This window comes from Eschscholzia californica, unplaced genomic scaffold (assembly GCF_041429995.1).
Source record: "Eschscholzia californica isolate CP2 unplaced genomic scaffold, dmEscCali1.0.p SCAF_3, whole genome shotgun sequence".
NCBI classification, from domain to species: domain Eukaryota; kingdom Viridiplantae; phylum Streptophyta; class Magnoliopsida; order Ranunculales; family Papaveraceae; genus Eschscholzia; species Eschscholzia californica.
In genome coordinates, this window is record NW_028238420.1 from 41,432,158 (window position 1) to 41,438,850 (window position 6,693).

The window sequence follows — 6,693 nt, forward strand, 5'->3', positions numbered from 1 at the left end:
GATTTATAATTAGGAAATATTGAGTTGACCTCTTTATCTGAATATTGAAAATCGAGACGATCTCATGTAATTCCATATCTTCATCGAGAACAAAACCACCATGATTGGTCTTTGGGAAATAAGGTTTGGATCACCAGTTATTTGCTATTAAATTTTTGTGATTAAAATAGGTCGGGACTTTGGGAAATAAAGAAAAATCTCTTGCGCATAAAGAACTTGTCAATAAACATTGATTTAGAAGCCATATTCTTCTTTTAATCTCACTGACTATTTCTTTGTGTCCCGTACTTGAAGGGCCATGGCATAACGAGCAGTGTGACGCCCTTTCACACACCACGACCCCATTATGAATGGGCCAGTTTGAGGCAACATAGTTTGTTGGGAAACAGTAGGACCCTCCTACAAGTGAGCTTGTAGGGAGGATAAGAGAAATTGGTTGGATTGCTAAATAAATATGGTGTTGATTTTAGAATTAGGGCATGTTATACTATCATGTTTTCTCCTACCCAAACGTTGTTGCACATTTAAAACTGCTTTTAGGTTCAATCCAACAAGTCTATGTTACTTAGCAAGTAGATGTGTCTAATTCCATTCATATATTCATACAAATATGCTTTGAACTTATGCTAGGTGAAATATTATGATTTGTTTTCACTCCTCATTTTGGTCTTAATTTCAAGTGGAGTTTCACAACGGGCTATGCTGTGTCGACATGCCCCATTTAGTGGTTGTGCCGTGGTTGACATATTTAGAACTGCTTTTAGAATTAGGGGATGTTATACTATCATGTTTTCTCCTACCCAAACGTAATTGCACATTTAGAACTGCTTTTAGGTTCAATCCAACAAGTCTATGTTACTTCTCTTAACAAAAAAAAAAAAAAAAAAACAAGTCTATGTTACTTGAGCAAGTAGATGTGTCTAATACCATTCATATATTCATTGAAATATGCTTTGAACTTATGCTAGCTGAAATATTATGATTTGTTTTCACTCGTCATTTTGGTCTTATTTTCAAGTAGAGTTTCACAACGGGCTATGCTGTGTTGACATGCTCCATTAAGTGGTTGTGTCGTGGTTGACACACCATCACCATGTTTGGCTCGACTTCGACTTAATCGGGGAAATATATTTTCATGTACAAGTGTTCCAAACAGGGCGACCCATGTCCAAACGACTGCTTTGGACTCCAATTTGACAAGGGTCTCGAAATACAATTGTACTTTTATAAGCACCATTTTAAGAGAAAAAGAAAAGCAAACCCAAGTGAGTAAGACCCAATAAATCATAGGAATCTCGCAATACGCGATCAGTCTTCCCTCTAGTCTCTATCTTTCACGGGGGGCGAGCCCACCAAGGGCCCTGTCGGGACAAGTGCCCCCCCAAACTCCAAGTAACCTCCCCTTAACATTACTCTAAAATTTATTGTTAAAAGGAAATCCACTTTTTGTATATGCACACCATCAATTTTAATCAAGTATAACTCAGACATATGAAATAAAAGTCCAGAGTCCACCCGATCCTAATCCCGTTATTCATATGTGAAATTATATAAAATGCGTGTTTTTCATAAGGGAGATTTGTTGTTTGGACCCACTTTCTTATATTTGACTTGCTGTTTGGACTCCCTTTTTTCAGTTTTGCACTTTGGACTCCCTTTTAACGGAATATTCTGGGAACATTCCATCTCCAAGGTTATATTTCGAAAAATTCCCACCTTACCCTTACATAATTAATATTATAGTTTGGACCCCTATTTTATTTAATCCATCTTCTTCCTCTTTGTCACAACACAACCACACAAACCCTAGTATCCAAAATTAAGAGAATGACTAATTATTTGGAGGTGGTTCTAGTGGTTCTGGCTGCACCACGTGACGAAGTCAAAACAACAATGGTGGAAGGCTTAACACTAATGGTGGAAGGCTTAACACTGAAAGCCAAACAGTTCATTTTAATAGGCCAATTATTCATCAATTCATAAGGATTATCATCCTTGGTCCTAAAAGCAATTAAAGCATCCATCTGTCTATTCAATATATCAGCTTCCTTCAAAACTTCAACTTTCTCTTTGTAAAAGCCATGAACTTTGTTGGATTCATCATCATGTCTTCCACCATTGTTGTTCTAATAAGACCACTGCTACTGTATCTTCTAATAAGACTACTGAAAGCTTTGTACACTGTCATAATTCTATTTGAGGAGTTTTAGTAGTTTTTTATTTGGTTTTGAGTTTTAAATGGTGGATTTCTTTGGGACTAGATTTGACGGAATGATAGTTCATATAAGCTTCTTCACATTCTGGTATACCATTTGAGATTTGATTTCCTTCCCAAACTCATCTTGATCTTTTAATACTTTTGTGGGTTTCTTTGGGTTTGAAGATCACATCAATATCATCTAAAAATCAATGGAAGAGTGAATGAAGTAATTACATGTTAAATGATGCCATGGGTAATGCTGCTAATTTTAGAGTGAGAAAGGGAGAAGGGTAAAATAGTCCAAAGTGTTTGGGAAAGGTTATATTTAACATTTTCTTTGAAAAAGGGAGTTCAAAGTGCAACACTGGAAAAAGGGAGTCCAAACAACAAATCAATTATAAGAAATGGGTTTTAAACAGCAAATCTCCCTTTTCTTAACTTAATTTCTCTATAAACCGGATTTGTTGCATAACACATTTTTTTATAATCATATACTCTCTTGAATTTGGTCCTTGTTTTTTGCATAACATTACATAGTCTTTTGATGTATTTAGTTTATTGCCTTAATTACCCAACTCAGTTATATATAAATGAAAGTGTAACTGAAATAAAATAAAATAAAAGATAAATGTGAAACCTGTTAGTGTTAAAAACGTGAACCTGGATACAAGGAAAAAAATTTTAACCTATGGACTTCAATTTTGATCTATTCTTAAAGTATTGATCAAATGTAAATTTTGTCCACTGTAGAAAATGAATATCGTTTTTCTTTCCATTTTCTTTATATTTTCACTAGTTACAGCCCGTGCATTCGGCACGATAGTACTTGCTTAATGAGTTATTTAGTACACAAAAACGAAAACCAAACGTGAAATTTATGGACAGTGCTTCAGAGCTGAATAAAGAATAAAGCTTGAGCTAAAAGATTGACAAAACTATTAACTGAAGACTAATTACACGTGGCTTAAAAAGAGAAAGCAATAACCCTGAGATTGAGTCAAATGAACAGCCAAATGAAAATCTAACGGTAATTTAGTGGATTAAGAGTTATGACTCCCATCTCGCTGAAGTAAACATGCTAGAGATTAATGGAAGAAAATCCAATTTGTAAATGCTCTACAGTTGCGAAAACCCAGAGCGTACCTCCATTAATAGAATTTTGATTTCTTTAGACCATAAGCAAATGATCCCTAAATTCTCTAGACTTGGATGAACCGCCACCATAATTTTAAATTGTTTAGCCACCCACTTGTTTGAAAAGCCGAGAAATTAACTTAAACATAAAAGGGTACAGTAACAAATTTTTGATTATGAAGTTGAGAGCATGAACGAGTTATATTTCACAAGGCTGCAAAACTAAAAGTCCCATCTTGAGAAGTTTCAAGTTGTCAAGTTAATACCTTAAACTTGGAAGTTAAAACATTCTGACATATAATATGGATCTAAATGTTTTGAGGATTTTTGAGTCTAAGGTCCAAAAATAGGGGGCAATGAGTCATATATCCACTCCTAAATCAATAAATAAAATAAAACCAAAATAAACCGAAAATGTAAAATAAATCCAAAAATTAACTATTTGGTAGGCCCCATGCATCATTCCTTTAATTATCTCTCATTTTTGCCCTTTCATAAATAGTTTTTAACCATTGATAAAGCAAAGGTTTATACTGGTTAAGTTAATAACTCTTTCCATAAATTTTATGAAAAGTTGATTGAATGATGATCATTTTATAAAGGGTAAAGTTTAGTACCAAAACTTAAAGGCCAATGTGAAGTATGACTTCAAACACTCCTAACAACAATACATTAGTAATATTAGTCAGCTAATATTTTATATTTTACACTGGTCAGGTTTATTATTTTATAAAATATAATTTTTGGTTTAACTTAACGTTTTGTTTTTATTTAGGTTCATTACTTGGTTCAATAATTTTTAGTTATATTTTTCGAGAAACTTGTTAGCTTTTATTTTGTGTACTATATATATAACATTATATATTAAATACATATTATATATGAGAAAATTTGTTGTTTAGGCTAAACAAAGTTGGTACATGCCCAAAAGCCACTAGAATACTAGCATGGCCATTTAGGCCAAAATAATATGGGTTTGTGGCACCTTAAGCCAAAATAATATGTCTTAATAATGAAGAAATGATTTTAATTGGCTTAACATGGTTTCTTTAGTTAGATTATGATTTGGTTTTTGTTTTCTTGTATGATATTCGATTTGAGATAAAAGCCGAATAGATTAAATTTGATTTACATGGTTTCTTTAGTTTGATTAGGTTATAAATCTGTGCTAGTTAAACTAAGTTATAGATCTCTTTTTATTTCAACTCTCCAAATCAAAGCTGACCTAAACGAAAACTTCATTTCTTGTGTCTGATATTTGCAGTTTTCGCTTGATTTTTAAGATTAATTTATCAATTTTTGATTAAATTTTTTTTTTTTTCGTATTTTAAACAAAGTACTGTTTGTTTAGACAATCTATTGTTTTTTTTGGTACAAACTAATATTTCTTGGGACAAAACAATTGTGATAAGCTGCCAACAACCCATGGTTGGAGTGGTATAAGGTATAGTCTTCCACCTTGGAGGTCAAGGGTTCGAGGCACCCCTAAACAATTAATTTTTTTTTTATAATTTCGATAAATTGGATTATTGGTAAAAGCTAGTCTTTTTAGTACAAAAAATAGTGCTTAATCGTAAAAAACGTTTTTGATGGAACAAAATGGTGTTACATTGATACAATCTGTTATTGTATTAGTGTTTGTACCTTTTCTCACGAAATTTGGCTCAACCGCGTAACTTTGCCCGGAATTCCTCCAAGCTTTTAGTCAGGCATAGACCCATTAATCGTTTCAAAATACTTCTCAACAGATTTACAAAAAATGGCAAAAAACGTCTATTTGATTGCTACCATAAGAGCAGGCCTTGATTCAGATACACAGACACACACGTATATATGTATATGAGTTTTCTTAAGGACAAAATTGTTTAAAATGTTTATTTGATACATATTGATGATTGAATACGATATTTATTTATTTATTTCAGTTAATCCATATATCAACGGTAAGCTAAAAGATAAATATGGAATTAGAGCTTAAACTGTCTTCTCCTGACAAGCACAACAATCTCCAGGGACGTAGCAATATCCCCCTTCTTTGTACCCTTTGTCGAGGCATAATTTACTGCAAGATGGAACGCATGTAGGAATGCAAATCGTCCCATTTGGATGGATCGCCATATTTTCCAGTACTTTCTGCCCACCTGATTACCATCACAAAACCCCAAAATTAATTATATGCCAGTCATGAGCATCATTGTCGTAACAGTAAAAAATAGTAATATTATTTTGTCAAAAGATTTTGAAAAAAGTAATTATCAGTTTTATAACATCTATTTCTTTTTATAAAATGAAATCGATAATTACAGCAGAAAAAAAAAAATACTATCATGACATCGAGAAGTTGATGTGGACATAGAAAAATACTAATATTTTCTAATGACACTACCAATTCTACTGTGGACTAAAGTAAATAATAATTTTATGCGATGCGAGAAACGAAAAGGATAAAAGTAATACCAGCTGAGACCGAGACCGTAGAGGCGATGAGAAGAAGGGCAAACATAACCCAAACTTGTACGAACTTGGCCATTTGTTTGTACCTTATAAAAGTGGGTAACTGGTTAGTGTATTTATAGGAGAGATAAGTACCTAGGCATACAATGATATTCTTTTTACTAGAATCATGCAACTCCCAACTTCAACGGCTAAACATGGAAGATTGATGAATACACAAGATTTACAAGATTATGATGAAAATAATGTAGAAATCTTCAAGATTCACCCGTAGATTTGCTAGTGTGTATATATATATATATATTATCTATGTAACAAAATAGAAGGGAAAACTATGACTGGGACAAACATCCTTTTTTTAAAAAAAGATATTGTCTAGAAGCCCTTCTCAAAATTTAAAATATAGCCCTTTGTAGAAATAAAGTTACCTATTAAAAAAACAACAATCGTTTCCTTCTTAGAAATGAAATACCAATTTAAGAAAAAAAGAAACAAAATAAATTTCAAGAGTTAAAAAAAGAAATTAAAATCTCTCCCTCTCAATAAAATAATAAGTAATTTAAGAGAAAAGAAACAAAAAAATAATAACTAATAGAAATCTTGTCTCTCTTAATAAATTTCGTAACATTTGATTGATACTAGGGCACTGGATATACCCTAGTCTATATAACAAAACAGAACTTATTTTGCTGACTGGGACAAAATAAATGCTGCTGACTAGACAACCATATAGGTATAGATGCTGACTCAACAACCACTTAGATATATGACAAGGACAATTCTCATCGTTTTATCTGATTCACGTTCGTTGTTTCCCCATCATAACTGTTTTCATTTATTCTCAAAACCCTTAACCTCCTACTTTCAGTTCAATACCTCTCATACTACTAAGCTTCATCCCCGTT

The 6,693-nt window shown here is 32.6% G+C and overlaps 1 long non-coding RNA gene across 1 annotated transcript; it reads right to left on the minus strand.

The window, feature by feature from the left end:
- Positions 1–5,241: 5,241 nt before the first annotated feature.
- Positions 5,242–6,058, minus strand: LOC147550407 (uncharacterized). Its single transcript, XR_015236722.1, has 2 exons — positions 5,792–6,058; positions 5,242–5,475 (listed from the first exon to the last, which is right to left on the minus strand). It is a non-coding gene; the product is annotated as an uncharacterized LOC147550407 (long non-coding RNA).
- Between the last annotated feature and the right edge of the window lie 635 nt (positions 6,059–6,693).